Source organism: Aspergillus tanneri (assembly GCF_003426965.1).
Source record: "Aspergillus tanneri strain NIH1004 chromosome Unknown AapTan_8_pilon_pilon_pilon, whole genome shotgun sequence".
In the NCBI taxonomy this organism is placed as follows: Eukaryota; Fungi; Ascomycota; class Eurotiomycetes; order Eurotiales; family Aspergillaceae; genus Aspergillus; species Aspergillus tanneri.
The window spans coordinates 16,912-35,444 of NW_022984635.1; positions in this window are offsets into that span (position 1 = coordinate 16,912).

Below are 18,533 nucleotides of genomic sequence, written 5' to 3' on the forward strand. Positions count from 1 at the left end.
TCAGGCGCCTTATTTAATAGAGAAGCTGGATGTCTGGAAACCACTTATCCCCTATACTAAGTGGATGTTTGATGAACCATGGGCAAAAATAGTTATTCACATGGTCCCCACCAGGCCTTTTGAAACCCAAGAAGGCATGCAGATGCTCAAGGAAGAGATCGAAATCTTTAACCCAGGTCTAAAACTAATGAGGCCCCCAACATGGCTGACCCCAGAACATGTCCGCGAGACCAAAAATCACTCCTCTATTGTAGTGGACGTGCAGAATGAAGCCATGGCATCCAAGGCAATTAAAAATCAACTCTGTGTTGCAGGAGCTTTATGTAGAGCTACTAAATATATAGAGAAAACTGCCCAATGCCAAAATGCCAAGGATACAAGCATATTGCCAAATACTGCAAGAATAATCCAAAATGCGCTATTTGCGCAGAAAGGCATGAAACCCAATACCATGAATGTTCCACATGCGAAGTAAAAAGCCAGGAATGTCCCCACACACAGGTTAAATGCGCTAATTGCAATCAAGCCCACAGAGCAGATAGCAAAAACTGCAAGGAATGGGAAAAAGTCAAACCAAAACCAAGGCCTAGGCCTACAGAAAGACCAATCCCAAACAGTAACATGGAATTAGATTACTAATGAATCAGAAAAACACTGATTTAGGAATCTATTTCCTGCAAAATAATACTGGACGCAATCAGAATGCTATGTTATCTTGCTTAGAAATAGGCCTGGAGCTTAATATCGACTTTATTATCATCCAGGAACCATGGATAGCGCCTGATAATAGCTTTACTATATCCCACCCAGCATACACCCCAATCCTCCCTGAGCAAACCAAGGTTAGACCTAGAGTAGCAATCTACCATAGAAAGCTATCTAGGTTTAATTATTGCCAAAGAAACGATATTAGCACTGATAGTGATTTGCTGGTAATAGATATCTTAGGTGCAGAAATCCAAGATCTGCAGCTAATAAATATATATAACGAGCAATCACTAGAGGAAGGCGCCGAGTGGACAATAGAAAGAGCCCTAGCTAGGGTTACCCCCTCCACACATGCAGTAATAGGGGGGACTTTAATGCACACCATAGCTGGTGGAACTCAAAGACATTATCACCTACCAGGGCTGATACTTTGATTAAATGGCTTGAAGAACATCAATGTGAACTGCTAAATAAACCTGACCTGCAAACATGCCATAGAAAAGGAATGAGAAATGTCTCTGTTATTGACTTAACCTTTATTACCAAAGGTCTAAATCAATATAGAGTAAATTGGGAAATTGACCAAGAACTCGCCTCGGGATCAGACCACGAAATTTTGCTTTATTCTGTTGAAGTAAAAACACAAGAAATTGAAAACCCCTGGTCAGTTTACCATATAACCTAAAAATGGCAAATTGGGCATTATTCAGCAAGAAAATCCTCGAGCTAGATACAAGCCAAGAATTCAGACAGGGGAGCTTTAATACCGATATAGAGCTAGAAACCGCAGCTCTAAATCTGCAAGAAATAATTCAAATAGCTGCAGATGCTAGTATCCCAAGAAGAAAACCATCTGCCCAGTCAAAAGCATGGTGGTCAAAGGAACTTAAAATACTAAGGAAACAGCTTGGAAAAGCTAGAAAACTTTGGAAAAATAACCCATGTCCAGAGCTCTACGAAAATCTTCTAGAGATTAAAAATCAATATTTCCGGGAGATTAAGCAAGCTAAATCCGCATGCTGGAACAAATTCCTAGAAGAAGCTCGGAACAGGGAGATTTTCAAAGCTTTTAGCTATACTAAAAAGAGATCTGTTCAAAAACTGCCTATCTTGACCTATTCTATAGAGAATCAAGAGAAGCAAGCAATCTCCTTTCAAGATAAATGTCATGCATTTCTTTCCACCCTGTTTCAAAACCCCGGAGGCTAAGCCCATTGAGTGGCCAACCAACCAGGCAGAGTCAACCAACTGGCCAGAAACCAGGGAAAACGAGGTGTACACTGCTATCTTTAGTAGCTCTACAAAAAAAAGGCTCCTGGACCTGATGACATCTCATTCTTAATTATTCAAAAGGCTTACCAAAATATTGCTCCGAGATTCCACGAGCTTTATAAAGCCCTAATTAGAAATGGTTATCATCCCAAATGTTGGAAAACTGCCAAAGGGGTTATTCTTAAAAATCCGCGTCTGCTAAAAGGGACTACTCCAAGCCCAAGGCCTACAGAGTTATTTCCCTGCTTAACTGCCTAGGCAAGGTAGTAGAGAAGATTATTGCAACTAGGCTATCTTATCTAGCTGAACTCCCGCAATCAATCCTTTACCATGACCAAATGGGGGAAGAAAAAGAAAATCAGCAATTGATATAGCACTATCCCTAGTCCATGACATAGAGGTGGCAAAACATAATAAAATGGTTACTACAGCTCTTTTTATAGATGTAAAAGGAGCTTTTGACCATGTATCTACCAACCAGCTACTTAGAATATGTCTAAAACTAGGTCTTCCACATAACCTGATCCGGTGGATCAAATCCTTTATGTCGGACAGGAAAGTGTTCCTAGCTTTTGACGGTGAAACCAGCAACGAGACCCCAGTGCAAGTAGGGATCCCCAGGGATCACCTATATCACCCATCTTGTTCCTTATATATATTAGAGAGCTCTTTCAGCTTGAAATGTATGAGGAACTAGATAGTGATACAAGGAAAGCCTTTGGAAATACCCGAAAGCCTAGCTATATGGATGATATATGCCTTACTATTAGCTCTAATAGCCTAGAGAATAACTGCAGGCAAATAGAGCTGGTAGCCAATGCCATGTTTAAAAAGGAGCCAAAGACCATATCCAGTTTGACCAGGATAAAATAGAGCTTATTCACTTTAGCTCTAAACAACCAGACCAAGAAAACCAAGACATCCAGGTTAAACTAGATAATAATATCATAGTTAAACCAAGCCCTATGGTAAAATGGCTAGGAATCTACATAGATTCTAAACTCCTTTTCAAAGAACACGTGCAAATACGAGTTGCAGCTGCAACTAGGGCATTTCACCAAATAGCGAGGCTCTCAAATACAGAAAAGGGGCTAAGCTTCCAAGCTATAAGACAACTCTATATAGCATGCATTTCCTATTGCAGACTATGGAGTCCCTTTATGGTGGAAAGGCCAACAGTACCTAGTAGACCACTACCAGAAACTGCAAAATACAGCCCTAAGGAAAATTCTAGGGACTTTTAAAACATCGCCTATACAGGCCATGGAAATAGAAGCATCCCTGCCCCCACCATTAGTTAGATACGAGTAGTGAAATCTGCAGAAACTATGTACTCAGGACTGCTTATTTTATAAAATCCCATGCAATCCAAAGCAGACTTCCAACCACGTTTACGCTAAACCCGGGGGAATTTGCCATTGACCAATCAAGGTTTTTAGACTGGAATGAGAAACCTAGACGGCTAGATCTAGAAGACCCTGAATACCATCCTAGAGAGACACAAAGAAAACACCCTAGCCCGTTAATTCGACTGCTAGCACTTTTCTCTTTTAAAACATGGAAAGGCACCTTCCAGACACTAGATCACACCCTACCCCCTGGTCCCAGCCATTAAACCAAATAATAGATATATCTATATCTAGCAAACCAAAAGAGCAAGCAGCCCAGGAACACAAGGCGCTAATATCTCAATGGCTTGCTGGTAGAGACAACCACAAGATTATCTTTTATTCAGATGGATCCCAGCTGCAAAGCGGTCAAAATGGAGCAGGAATCTTCCTCCAAGAAAATAATCCTCAAAATCAAAAGGCTTGGGCATGGAATCTAGGTCACGAATACGAGGTCCACGACGCGGAGCTATTTGCTATTCAAAAAGCATTAAAACAAGCATTTAAGACTATTCAAATTCCAACCTTAGATATCTACATCTTTTCAGACAGCCAAGCAGCCTTAAAAGGCTTCAATCAGCGGACACCAACTACGAGCCACACCAAAGAATCTCTAAATGGGCAACTAGGATTAAGGATAAGAATATCAATATTCATATTCACTGGGTTCCGGGCCATCAAGGAATTTTTTGAAATGCTAAAGCTGACGAAGCAGCTAAGTATGGGGCAGAATGGAGCAAGTAAATACCATAAGTGCCCTATCTCAGTTAGCCATCTTAAACGAGAGCTTAAAGCGAAATGCCTTGAGGATTGGGATAAAGCATGGGAAAATACTAAGAAAAGTGATCAATACAGGGGCTTTAATTCCATAGCTTCATGGAAGCCAAACCCCTAAGGCTTCCCAAGCAGACCTGGTCAACCATCATCCAATTAAAGCTAGGGCACGGCTACTTCAGATCATATTTAGTTAGAACACCTAACTATAATAGTGATATATGCACGTCATGCCACAGCAATAAACCTCAAACTCCATACCACCTACTCCTCCAGTGCCCGGCAACCAGGGACATCAGAAAAGGGTCTATAGAGACCCTAGACAAAAAGACCGAAATTTGCCTTATCTTTTCACGAAGAAAGCAGGGCAAGAACAACTGATCAAATTCCTAAAGGAAAGCGGGATCGCCACTAGAAAGTGGCTCTTGGATCCATAGGGAAAACAAAAAGAAAAAGCAAAAATAAAAAAATAAAAACAGTGGAAATTAGCATGTTTCAACTCCTTATTTAAGGTCCCCCCACCCCTAGAATGTCATATTGCTTAGTTATGTTTGATTTTACCCACTATGTACGTATCTGTTTGTTAGTTTAAATCCTACCACCCAGGGGTGGTAGGTAGAGCATGCATAGTCTCTGACTGAAAAATGCTCTATAATATGGAAGAATAATAATAATAATAATAATAATGTAGGTTCTATGGGTTCAGCCCTTGACATTAGGAATCGTTCTTCACTTATCTTATACTGGAACGGAATGGAATAGAACAGAACGGAAATCAACTAATACCGAACAGAATGGAAGGAGAATATAACCCACCAAGTGGGAGTACAGAACTACTGACATGGGCCGAACCCCTATTTCGTTAAATAATAGAACAACAGCAGATAGCTCTTGGTCTACAACGGGATTACTTCCAGGGGCAAATCCAGACATTACGCGCGGAGCTCCAAGCAGCACTCCAAACAACTCCAACCCCGGCAACCTCGAACACCACACCGAGCGCGGCACCCGTACCTACCCCCTACCTCCTATACAACAGCGCCCTCGCCCGAAGCTAGCCGACCCCGAACGGTTCGACGGGACAGACCTTACGCTTTTCCCACAGTTTTAAGCCAACTGAAAGCGAAGTTACTGATAGACAAGGCCTCTCTTGGAGGAGAGTTGGAACAAATATGGTACAGCTATAGCCGCCTGGGAGGCAAGGCAGCAGCAAGGATTCATGCATGGATTGCAGCCAATAAGTCCTCTCCAAGCTTCACGCTCCAAGGATTTTACAGCCAGCTGGAAAGCGCCTTTAGTGACCCAACCTGTCAAGAGAAGGCCCTAGTACACCTAAATACTCTACGCCAAGGAAACCGCTCTGTACTAGAGTTGGTCGCAGAACTCAATGGGTTACTCCTCGAAGCGGGTGGCAGCGGTTGGGAAGATAGAATTAAAAGGGGTATTTAAAGAGCGCGTTAAACCGAACAATTAAGAACTGATTAATAAATATTAAGGAAAAAGAGACTTATAACGGATTTTGCCAACAAGTGCAGGAGATCTCTCATCGCCTTGAGAATTTTAAGCGGAAAGAGAAGGGACCATGGGCACCACCATATTACAAAAACTCCGGTAAAGCTGTTATCCCTTCTAGTAATACTATGGACTGGGAACCAGCAGTGAAAACTGCCAGCTCCCGACGTGCCAAATGGGTAACTCAGGAGGAGATTAACCAATAATGGAGTGAAAGGCTGTGCGTATATTACAGAGCCCCAGGCCATATAGTTAAAGACTGTCCCTTCCAACCTCCCAGGAGGCCCCAACCACCTCTGCCTAGGATCCCCATAGTCGCTAATATCACCGGTGCAGTGCTGGAGGACGAGGACAACCTGGAAGACAAAGCAGGAAAAGTGTAGCTCCTGTTTTAAGTCGCGAACAGGAGCAGATAGAGGCGAAAGAAGAATGGGAAAACTTTAAGGAAAATATAAAAGGTCCACCCTTTATAATTACAGCCCTGGTTAACAAGGAATACAATGCGAATACTTTAGTTAATACAGGCTGTAACCCTTATAGGATAATCTCTTCCAAGTTTGCCTAAAAAGCTGCCTCCAGCGCATTACCATCCCGCCACGGTTTATTAAAGGAATTGGGGGTGCTAGAGAGTATGTCACCAAGGTAGCCTATATATTATTAGATATTGGAGGTCACTACCAACGAAGGATATTCCTCTACGTGGCCCCGACTGATATAGGCCATAATATTATACTAGGACTCCTATAGCTAATCTCTCAAAGAGCCAATATATCCACTAATAGATTGAAGTTAATCTTCCAAGACACTAGAACTAAAGTTAGCAGCGAATACTACTAGACTGGAATCCCTAAAATTGCTCCTATTAACGCCAACTCCTTTAATATATGGGCTAGGAAAAGAAGAAAGAACAAGGAGATACGAGTTTTTACCGCAAGCCTAAAAGATATTAAGAAAGCACTTACAGTAAAAAAATACACGGACCCTAAAGACAAACTACCAGCTTATTACCACCAATTCCTCCTGGTATTCAGCCGCGAAGAAGCCGACAAACTCCCACCGCTCCGTGGAGCTGGAGTCGACCATAAAATTGAGCTGGAAAAAGATGAAAACGGAAATACTCGTGAACCCCCACATGGACTACTGTACAACATGTCTCGCGATAAATTACTAGTCCTTAGGAAGACCCTTTTAGAATTATTGGATAAGCAGTTTATACGAGTCAGCAATTCGCCTGCTGCAGCCCCGGTTCTCTTAGTAAAGAAACCAGGAGGAGGACTATGTTTTTATTGTGATTACCGAGGCTTAAATACAATCACAAAAAAGGACCGATATCCACTTCCTTTAATTAATAAGACACTGGAAAGAATTGGGAAGGCATGCTGGTTTACCAAGCTTAATATTATTACTATATTTTATAAAATCCGGATCTCGCCAGGAGACAAATAGATAACAGCCTTCCGGACTAGATTCAGCCTTTACAAATAGCTAGTAATATCTTTTAGCTTGGCGAACGCTCCAAGCACATTCCAGCGGTATATTAATTGGATCCTGCGTGACTTTCTAGACGAGTTTGCTTCGGCATACTTAGACAATATATTAATTTTCTTATCAGGGTCACTTGCTGAGCACCGAAGCCATGTTAGCAAGGTATTGGAACAACTACAAAGGGCCGGATTACAATTGGACATTGACAAGTGCGAGTTTGAAGTCAAAAGTACCAAGTATTTGGGATTTATTATTAAAGCGGGTAAAGGCGTACGCATGGACCCTGCAAAGGTTAAAGCAATACTGGAATAGGCTGTCCCCACGACTGTTAAGGGTGTACAATTATTTTTAGGATTTATAAACTTTTATTACCGCTTTATAAGGAATTATGCGGACATCGCTGCGCCGTTAAATTAGTTAACACAGAAAGAACACAAGTTTAAATGGACCGAATCATGCAAGAAGGCCTTCCAGCAACTAAAGACAATGTTTACCACTGCCCCGATTCTTATGCAGTTTAGCCCCGAGAGGGAGACTGTTGTTAAAGTAGATTTCTTAATATAGGCTACAGGGGGAACATTATCACAGTATGATAATAACGGACTATTAAGGCCCTGCGCCTATTTCTCTAAGAAAAACAGTCCAGCGGAATGCAATTATAAGATTTATAATAAGGAATTACTGGCTATTATTAACACTTTAAGGGAATGGGAAGCAGAATTATACAGTATCAAAGGTTTTCGCATACTAACAGACTATAAAACCTAAAATACTTCACAACACTACGACGGTTAAATAAACAACAAATGCGATGGGCTGCGTTGTTAAGCAGGTATAACTTTACACTAGACTACCGGCCAGGGGAACTTGCAGGACGCCCTAATACACTTTCCCGCAGAGAACAAGACCTCCCACAAGACGATTCAGACGAGCGGCTACAGAACTGTTATCGGTGTCTTTTAGACCCATCTAGATTTTAGAAGAAACCAAGTCTTACCCCTGCAACTACCAGGATTAGTACAATAACTACTAAATCCACCGAACAGTTAATACCTGAGAAGACCTTCTTAACCTTCCGATAGGTAAACACTGGTCAAGCGCAGAACAACAGGATGTTAAATATGGCGCTATTCGAGCTGCTGTATATAAGGGTGCGGTCTGTTTTCCAAAGGAACTTGGCCTAAAACTGGTATCTCTAACTGCAGTATATCACCCGAGGGCTATTTGCTATACCGAGACCGCCGCTGGGTCCCTGACATCGAATCCCTTCGGACCAGGATTATGCAGGAAACACACGATTCGGTGATTACCGGACACCTAGGCCGCAATACAATGTACGCTATCCTTGCTAGGTAGTTTTACTAGCCTAATATTGCCGCCGATGTCCGCCGCTTTGTAGAAAATTGCGACAAATGCAATGCTAATAAAATATGGAGAGATTACTACTATGGAGTACTAAAACCCTTGCTAATACCCGATAGAAAATGGAGAGAAATAGCTATTAATTTTATTAAAAGCTGCCTGAGTCTAATGGCTGCCAGAATCTTATGGTTATTGTTGATCGCCTAGGGAAGGGTATTATATTAATACCCTGCGAGCAGATAAATATGCCCACTGTTACTACTAAACTTATCCAACACTTTATTAGATACCATGGTATTCCAAGCGCTATTATATCTGACCGCAGTGCCTAATTTGTTAGTGATATGTGGGAAAACTTTTGCAAATAACTAGGAATTTAACAACGTCTATCTACTGCTTACCACCCGGAGACCGATGGACAGACTAAACGCATGAATATAATAATTAAAGCCTATCTTAGGTCCTTTTGTAACCGTACACAAACTAATTGGGCCTCCCTGTCCCCATAGCCCAACTCGCAATTAACGGGAGAAACGCTACAGCCACTGGAATTAGCCCTTTCTTCTTAGACCATGGGTACAACATGGAGACAATTCAGCTAGATAATACACAGGATACAAATCTAGTGCCCACAGAAACCCAACAGACCAAAGCTTAACAAGGACATAATATTGTGACTAAATTAGCCCACACACTGGATATTGCTAAGGCCGAGCTCGCCGCTGCGCAGTAAAAAAATATAAAGCTTATACTAATCGCCACCGTACATCCGCACCGGCTTACCGTGTGGGTAATAAAGTATGGCTTGACCTACGTAATATACGCACGGAACGACCAAGCAAGAAACTAGATATTCAAAATACCAAGTATATAATTATTAAGAGAGTAGGCTCACACGCCTATCGGCTTAACACTCCTCCCAGAATTTATAATATTTTCCATGTCATGTTACTACGACCTGCCAATTCTAACCCTTTCCCGAGCCAGCAAAATGACGACTACCAGCCCCCTCCCCAGCTAGTCGACGGTGAAGAAGAATATCTGGTACAGGAAATCCTAGACGAACGGTTTGCACGTGTAGGACGAGGTTTTCGCTATGAGTTCCTAGTTAAATACACTGGTTACCAGCAACCTGAATGGAATCACGCTAATGCAATAGAGGACACCGAAGCATTTAACTACTGGCGAAAGGATCACCCCCAACCGCCACAGAAGCCGAAGAAGAAGAAGCCAAAAAGAAACCGAAAAGGAAAGCTAAATATTAGGGCCCTACGCCCTGACATACCTCCAGCTCGGAAGTGCGTCACATGGGCAGACGGTGTCGCCTATAGAAGTTAATCCATGGCTCCGCCATGGATCCAATTCCTCTCCACGCTTCGCACTCTAGTCAATGGGAACACTATTGTTGGATGAGCGGCCCAACACCAAAAGCCAAAGAACCGGTAGGGAGGGGGTAGTGTAAAGGGCTAGAGCCTGTTTAACCTCTCGGGCCAATGTCCCTACTGTCCCCGTTGTCCCTATTGTCCCTACTGTCCCCGTTGTCCCTATTATCCCTATTGTCCCCGTTGTCCCTATTGTCCCTATTGTCCCTATTGTCCCTACTGTCCCTACTGTCCCTACTGTCCCTACTGTCCCTACTGACCCTTTTGGCCCATTGGCCCTCGATCGATGTCACGTGACTCCCCACCTTGTTTGTTTACCGCTTGTTTCCTTTCTTCCTTTCTTCCCTTCTTCAACGATTCCTTCTTGTACATAACCTATCTTGTAGGTTCTATGGGTTCAGCCCTTGACACAACCACCATGAAGAATTATCTAAATAGTAAAAGATATAAATATACACTTAGTGGCAAAAAAGGTGTAAAGTATTTAATAAAGGATTTTATAAAAAAGGGAAAGGTATAAATGGCCCTTTTTATAATCTAACCATGGTTAGATTGCTTATTATGTTTATTATTCTAGGTTAATAAATATAACCCTGCCCAATTTCGTGATTAAATACTTTGATTTACTATTATATGCCGACTCCCTTTTTGCACTATTAAACATGTTTAGTTCAAACAAATAATAAAGATAATTCTAGGATTATCTTTAATTACCCTTCCAAATCAAAATAGCCTTAAAGAATATTTAATAATCCTTTTATTTTATTTATATTAAAAATTACTATCTTTACTACCTTCGGAAGGAAAGATCTTAATCGCCTTAGACTGTTAGACTAGTCCTGATTAGAAACCTTTTATGGCTATTACTAGTTACTTTATCTCAGCAGACTTTTAATATTATAAGATTTTTCTTGGGTTTCCACCTATTCGGGAGAACATAGTGGAGTGAATCTTTCAGCTATTATACTAAATATTTTATAAAAACATAATCTTGCTTATTAAATTCTAGGTATTATAACTAATAATACTAGTAATAATAAAACAATATTTTTATTTCTTACTTAGGAGTTAGTAAAGACACTTAATATAGACACATTTTTTCGAGATTATACTATTAATTCTGAGTTCTATTAACTTTTTAAATCTTAATATTATTTTCCTTGCCTTACTTATATTATCCAATTATCAGTTCATGCATTTTTTGCAGAAGCTTAAGATTTAACCTAAAAATAACAAAGTGTTTAATTCTTGGGATAATAATAATTTTATAATTAATAAATCTGGCTTGCTTAAAATATTAGAGAAGGTATAGTAATCTAACCATAGTTAGATTAAAGATCTATGCTAATATTAATCTTAGATTTGGTGGATATCTTGATATATTAATACAAGCCCTTAACAACATGAACAATTTCGCAAGCTTTAAAAATTAAAGTAAAAGCAGGTAAGACTTTTTTTTTTTTTTAACTGCAATACTTAATAAAATTTAATGTTTCTTATGTTACGTCGTGCCTATAAGTTAAGAGTCTTTATTAATTACTTTATTTAACTTAAGTTATTAGAAGTTATTTCTTTACTAGTGTTATGCGTGGGGGTTGGTAACGAGCTGAATAGGGCGCTACGGTGCGAAAGGGAGTGTCTATATAGGAGAGAAGATAGAACCACGTATATTGCAGAACTAATCGCTGGCCTTCAAGAGTTCAGGCCCGCGGGTGCGAATATAAACACTTCGCACCTGACTAAGCATCTTAGCTAAGGGTCTAGCTATTGCGCTTCCGAGCGCTCCTAACAGTGTATTGGCTACAGTACAAATGGCGACACATTAAGTATCTTATTTATCTTCTTCAGGAATTCTGGATATATACAACCTGTTTATTAGAATATTAAGGAGCTACTATTTATCTCGTTCTTAATATCTATAACCAGCTATTTAATTATATTAAGGACTCGATGTCACTATTACGCAATAAACATCGACGACAGAAGAGATATCTTTACTCGGGATTAAAGGCTGCCTATAAGAAGCTACGCAAATATTATAAAAAGACCTATAGCTTTTATAGCATGATCTATGTAATTATATCTATTTTTAACCCTTGTTATAAATTATCATTATTTAATAAGGGTTCGTGGTCTGGGGGGGAGTAAAATTAGGTACAAGAGTATTAGCACACTCTACAAAAAATCTTTTTATATTATTAGACCAAATATTTTTTAATGTTGGAAATCAGGATGCCTAAGGCACCTTCGTATATCCTAGTCCTGTAGGGATCTGATATATCGCACGCAAGGGGCTAAAGGACATGTAAACATAAGGAAGCGTTTATCTTCGCTTCCTCTCCTAGATAGTCGAATATACTTACCATGCGATACTAGATCGCACTGATAGTTTAATATACTATCCAGTTACCGCTATCCTAGCACCTCACGACATAGCTTCTTCCTCGAGATTCTCAACAGGTTATAAGCCCGGCTGCGCGCTGGGTACCGCTGAGGTTGTAAAGCTAGCGAGCGGTTGGGCCTAGGTAAGTCTGCAGTAAACAAACTGCGAAGAGTTATTGTTAGTATTATTAAAGGGCCCTGACTTCGGCGATAAACTGCGAAGCTTGGGTTTTAATTAAAGGAGGTTATATTCCCTTATCACTAGCCAGCTCTTATAAGGACGTGACATTCCCTCGAAGCGTTTACCAGCCAGCAAAGCCCATCGCAGTACGCGATTGTGCTACTAGGATAATAAAGAGGTGTTCGCACCCAGACGCTCTGTATTATCTAGTTAATAATAAAGATTGCGAAGTCAGACGTACGCAGCGTCTTAATAAAGAAAAAAGTACATAAAGGATATTTTAGTAGTCCTGCGAGAAGAACTAAATACTATATTTATCTTGTTATTATTTTACTTTGTTACTCCCAATGTCTAATATATACAACTTCGCCGAACTACAAGAAGTTATATTATTAATTATAGAATCAGACTCACCTAACTCACCTGCTGGAAACCATGGTCTACGACCCCCTACTATACTAATTCCAGAAACAACAACAACACCTGCATCGAACGCGACCTCGCAGGTTTAATCCAACCATAATAAAAATAATACTAAAAGGCCTTCCACGACTAATACTTTACCCCTTTGAACGATATCCGATAGCGTAAACCTAAATAATATTTAAAAAATAGTTCCAAAACTGTCGAAAAATAATATAAATTAATAGTTTAATATCTTTAAAGAAGCAGTGGATAGCAAGAAGCTCTGGTAGATTATTATAAATCCTAAATAACTAGACTAATATGCAAACAGAGCTATTACTATTTTTATTTATTAACTTATTCCTAATAGTAAACACAACCTTCTTAACTAATACAATACAGCAAAGAAGCAGTTCAAGGCTTTAAAAAAAAAAATAGCAATTATTACAACCTGGTGTTGTGTAAGAGAAACTAGCTAAATTCTATAGCTACTATAAACTAGAGAATATCTCTATTCAGGACACCCACGACCAGCTTCGCAGAATAGTATAAAAACTACGAGCGAGGCTACTATATATGCGAGAAGCTTTAAATAAAAAATAATATTTAATTAACTTCTTATATTGCTCCCGGACAAATACGAAGCAGTACAAGATATACTTAATACCTAAAAAGTCTTTAAAAAGATATTAACAACACCCTTGAAACACTGGAAAAAAAAAAGAATAAATTAAAAAATACAAAAGTCAAGGATACACACCTAGCTTAAGACTGCTAGAAAGGTTAAAAGGGATCTTAATACTAATAATATAATCGCGATTATAACTATTTAAAACACCAAGACGCACGCGATTAAAGATATAATAAGAAATCTTGTTAGTAATATAGCACCTCTAGTAAAAGCTTTAATTATAAGCCAAGAAAGCAATCGCATCAAGCTGCTGCTAAAAAAAAAAAAAAAAAACCTTGTTATATTATATGTGATAACAAACATCTATAGGATAAGTATCTAGATTACTCCGAACTTAAAAAAGCTATATACAAAACTTTAAAAGCACTACTAGAAAAAAAAAAAAGGCACGTGCGTATAACACAGGCTTGTAATCTAGTTTAAAAAAAAGAAATTAAATTTAGCACCTGAATTATTTTAATCAGACCCAGATTCTAATTCTAACTTTAATAACAAAAGGCGTACCTAATATAGCTTATAAAAGCTCCCGAATTCGCCTATAAAGCTTTGTTGGACTTAACTATATTAACTAACAAGGAATTCGTTCCCTATGTTAACAAGTATAAATAAATTACAGATACTAGTGTAACATTATATATAACTAGTAATTAAAAGCTATTTACTAAGCTTTTATACAATCACAACCAAATACAAGGTGTAAACAGGTGCTAGATAACTACTAATCCAAGGCTATAGTACTATATAGTTAAGTAACACCTATTATAACAAGATTATATTGCAAAATATTCTATATATTCCTGGCTTGAGTGCAAATCTAGTTTCTATTTATATCCTGTGCGAACAAGGACTGCAAGGTATTATTACTAAAAGGGTATATTATTCTACCGCAACTAAATATTAGTATTGCAAGTAATAATTAAAAACAACCTATATATTATTAAATAATTCTTATTAAATATCGCAGAATGTGCCTATACAACACAAGAGATTAGTAATTTACTAGAACTAGAACCCCACGCATATTATAATAAAAGGAGAAAAAAATATATAACTTATAATATTAATAAATAGGCCATCTTTGCAAAAGCAAGCTGCGAAATCTCTATAAAATCACAAATCTTAAAAACCAATTCCTTGCCGAGCAGAACCTAAAGTATACGACGTCTGCGCAAGGATAAAAATAGTTAAACACAAGGGCTAAGAGCAAAGCAAAAAAAAGTCTAAACCACTAGAATAAATATACTTAAATATTTACAGTCCTTTACTAACAACAATTAATAGCAATTACTAGTTTATTAAGATTATAAATAGCTATACCTGCAAGCACTAGGTACTACTAATTTCTAATAAAGCAGCAGCACCCACAGCACTGGAAAAATAGAGAAAGCAAGCCGAATTAGAATCTAATTACAAGCTAAAAGCTGCGTTTATTAATAATATAGGAGAACTTATAAAGAAATATAAAGTATAAAAAAAAAAAGTAATAAACTAAAAATTTAATTAATAGTTTTGTACACCTTGCACTAAAATAGTTTAGCTAAAACGCGCGATACAAGCAACTAAAAAGATATACAAGCTATGCTTAAGCAGGCTTTATTACTAATAAAATTCTAGGACAAAGCTGTAAAAGTATATGTATATATTTATAATTAGGTAGTAATACTATAGTTTGTAATAAACAAAAACAAAGATACTATAATATTTAAAAAGCTATAAACAGGATCTCACCCTAAGATTATATATATAAAGGTCTAGGGGAGCAAATATTATTCGCATGCTAATTCTTAATTAGTCCCTGGTAGTAATAAACTTACCAATCGCGGACAAGTTGGAATTTTTATTAAATATAATAAAAAACTACTAAGTAGTACTGTATTTACATGCTAGACTTCTATTATATTATTTAAGTATTAATAGTTATCTTTAATAAAGATACGCCCGGTGGTATAATTAATTTAAAGCTGCAAATTAAGTCTACCTCCACTGTGTTACCAGATAGGAATCCTGTAGGTTGACTAAGGAAGCAGGATAAAATATCACTAACTTCGCGGGATAGCTCGCCAGAACCAGCCGACAACAAATAATACAAGACAGCGGCTAAGAGTTTTAACTATAATTACTTAAATAATTACATTAGCATGTTTCAACTCCTTATTTAAGGTCCCCCACCCCTAGAATGTCATATTGCTTAGTTATGTTTGATTTTACCCACTATGTACGTATCTGTTTGTTAGTTTAAATCCTACCACCCAGGGGTGGTAGGTAGAGCATGCATAGTCTCTGACTGAAAAATGCTCTATAATATGGAAGAATAATAATAATAATAATAATAATAATAATTAAATAATTACTATTAAAAGTGTCGAGACTTAGTAGGAGCTAGTAATAAAAAGCTAATTCCTGCAAGCATGTAAAAAAAATACTAGAAATTTATATATTAACTAAAAAAAAAAAAAAAACACACCGACAATAAATTAGTGCAAAGTGTAAATCTCTGCTAATTAAAAAGGTTAAAACTAAAAGGAGCAGAAGTAGTAAAATAAAATTAATAAAATAATCCACTTTGCACTATTAGTCAAAACCATCACGAAAACCGTGCCTAAGGTTAATAACCCAATTCCGATCCCTTGTACGTACGAAGAAGCTATTAATAACCTAGTTTATAAACCCAAGTGGAAAAAGGCTATTTAATTAAAATTTTAGTTACTTATTATTAATAGTATCTTTTGCGAGACCCACGCGCCTAACGGTGCTAATATTGTTACTATAAAATAGGTTTTCGCAGTTAAGTATGCGCTGAATAGGGGAGTTAAATAATTTAAAATATAACTAATTACAAGAGGTTTTAGTTAAGTTTAAGAAGTTAACTATAAAAAACCTTTATGCTAATAATTTGTATTAACTCCCTGCAAATTATGCTAGCTATTATTATACTTAAAGACCTTAAAATATATTAGGTTAATATTAACAACACTTTTACCAAAGTAATACTGCAAGAGCAAATATATATATATCCACTAGCTGGTGCTAAACTATTTAATAGACACATGTACTTAAGTTAAAGCAGAGCTTGTATAGTTTAAAACAAGCTGCGCGAGATTGGTACAACCTATATTTAAAAAAATACTTAAAAAATAGGATTTAAATTAATCCTAAGTAAACTATGTGTATTCCATAATTATACTACAAGTGTCCTTATTAGACGATATATAAATAACCTACTTATTGCTGCAAAGAACATGCGCGAAATTAATAAGTTTAAAGTAAAATTTATAGAATACTTTAATATTAAGGATCTAGGGAGATTTCAAAAATCCTTGGTATTCATATAACCCGCGATTGTCCAAAGTATATAATCTACCTGGACTAGTTAGTATATATTAAGTAAATGCTGCGACAGTATAATATAGATTATAAAGCAGTTATACTAACCCGCGCCCCGATACCAAGTGGCAAGATATTATTAAAAGCACGACAAGATAATAAACTCGCACCTAAATAAAATTATTAGCAAAGAGTTGGCAGTACAATGTTTATAATAGTCTATTCGTGACCTAATATTGCATATGTAACAAGCGCTCTTGCCTAGTTTATAAACAAGCTAACCAAAGAGCATGCTTAAGATATAAAAGCCCTTTTATATTACCTGTGATTAATAATCGACCTAAAGATTCGCTATAGACCAGGTTCTAGGCATGCAAATTAGGTTATCGGCTATTTAAATACTAATTATATAGGAGATTATTCTAATTAAAAATTAAGATCTGGCATGCTTTTCATGCTGGGAGGAAGACCGATCTTATAGTAAAGCTGTAAACAACCTGCAGTATTAATATTAATAACCAAAGCAAAGTATATCACATTAGCCTTTTGTGCAAAAGTAAGCCAAGTGGATTATATAATTTATAACAGATATAGGCTATTTAAAGTATATTAGTAAGAACCAGTGTACTGTCCTAATATATAGAGATAATACCTCTGTGATTATACTTATTAATTAACTGTTATTAAATAAACGCTCGAAACATATTAATGTTGTATACTACTTCGTGCGCGATCTAAAGGAGCGTAATATTATTACCACTAAGTATATCCAAACTCGCAAGATGCTTGCAGACGGCATGACAAAGCTGCTACCGCGAGAGCTGCTAGAACGATATCACAGCAAGATGGGATTGGTTAACAGTGGGAGATAATTGAGAAGAGGTAAAGAAAATAAGTGCGCTGGATAAAGACATGCGAATTATATTCCAAAGGACTAGTCTAAGTAGGAGTGTTGGAAATCAGGATGCCTAAGGCACCTTTGTATATCCTAGTCCTGTAGGGATCTGATATATCGCACGCAAGGGGCTAAAGGACACGTAAATATAAGGAAGCATTTATCTTCGCTTCCTCTCCTAGATAGTTAAACATACTTACCATGCGATACTAGATCGCACTGATAGTTCAATATACTATCCAGTCACCGCTATCCTAGCACCTCACGACATAGCTTCTTCCTCGAGATTCTCAACATTTAATAATACCCTCCGATCCTTTATCTACTCCATTAGATAGTCTTGAAAAGGCCTTTTTTACCATATTATAGAGCATTTTTCAGTCAGAGACTATGCATGCTCTACCTACCACCCCTGGGTTGTAGGACTTGAACTAAGAAACAGATACGTACATAGTGGGTAAAATCAAACATAAATAAGCAGTATGGCATTCTAGGAGTGGGGGGACCTTATAAAAGGGGTTAGACCATGTGAAATTCCAATTCTTTTTACTATTTTTGTGTTTTTCCTTTTTTCCTGTTGAGAATTTCGGGGAACAAGCTATGTCGTGAGGTGCTAGGATAGCGGTGACTGGATAGTATATTGAAACTATCAGTGCGATCTAGTATCGCATGGTGAGTATGTTGTTCTATCTAGGGAGAGAGCGTAGACAAACGCTTCCTCATGTCTACATGTCCCTTAGCCCCTGAATATAATATATCACATCGCTGCGGG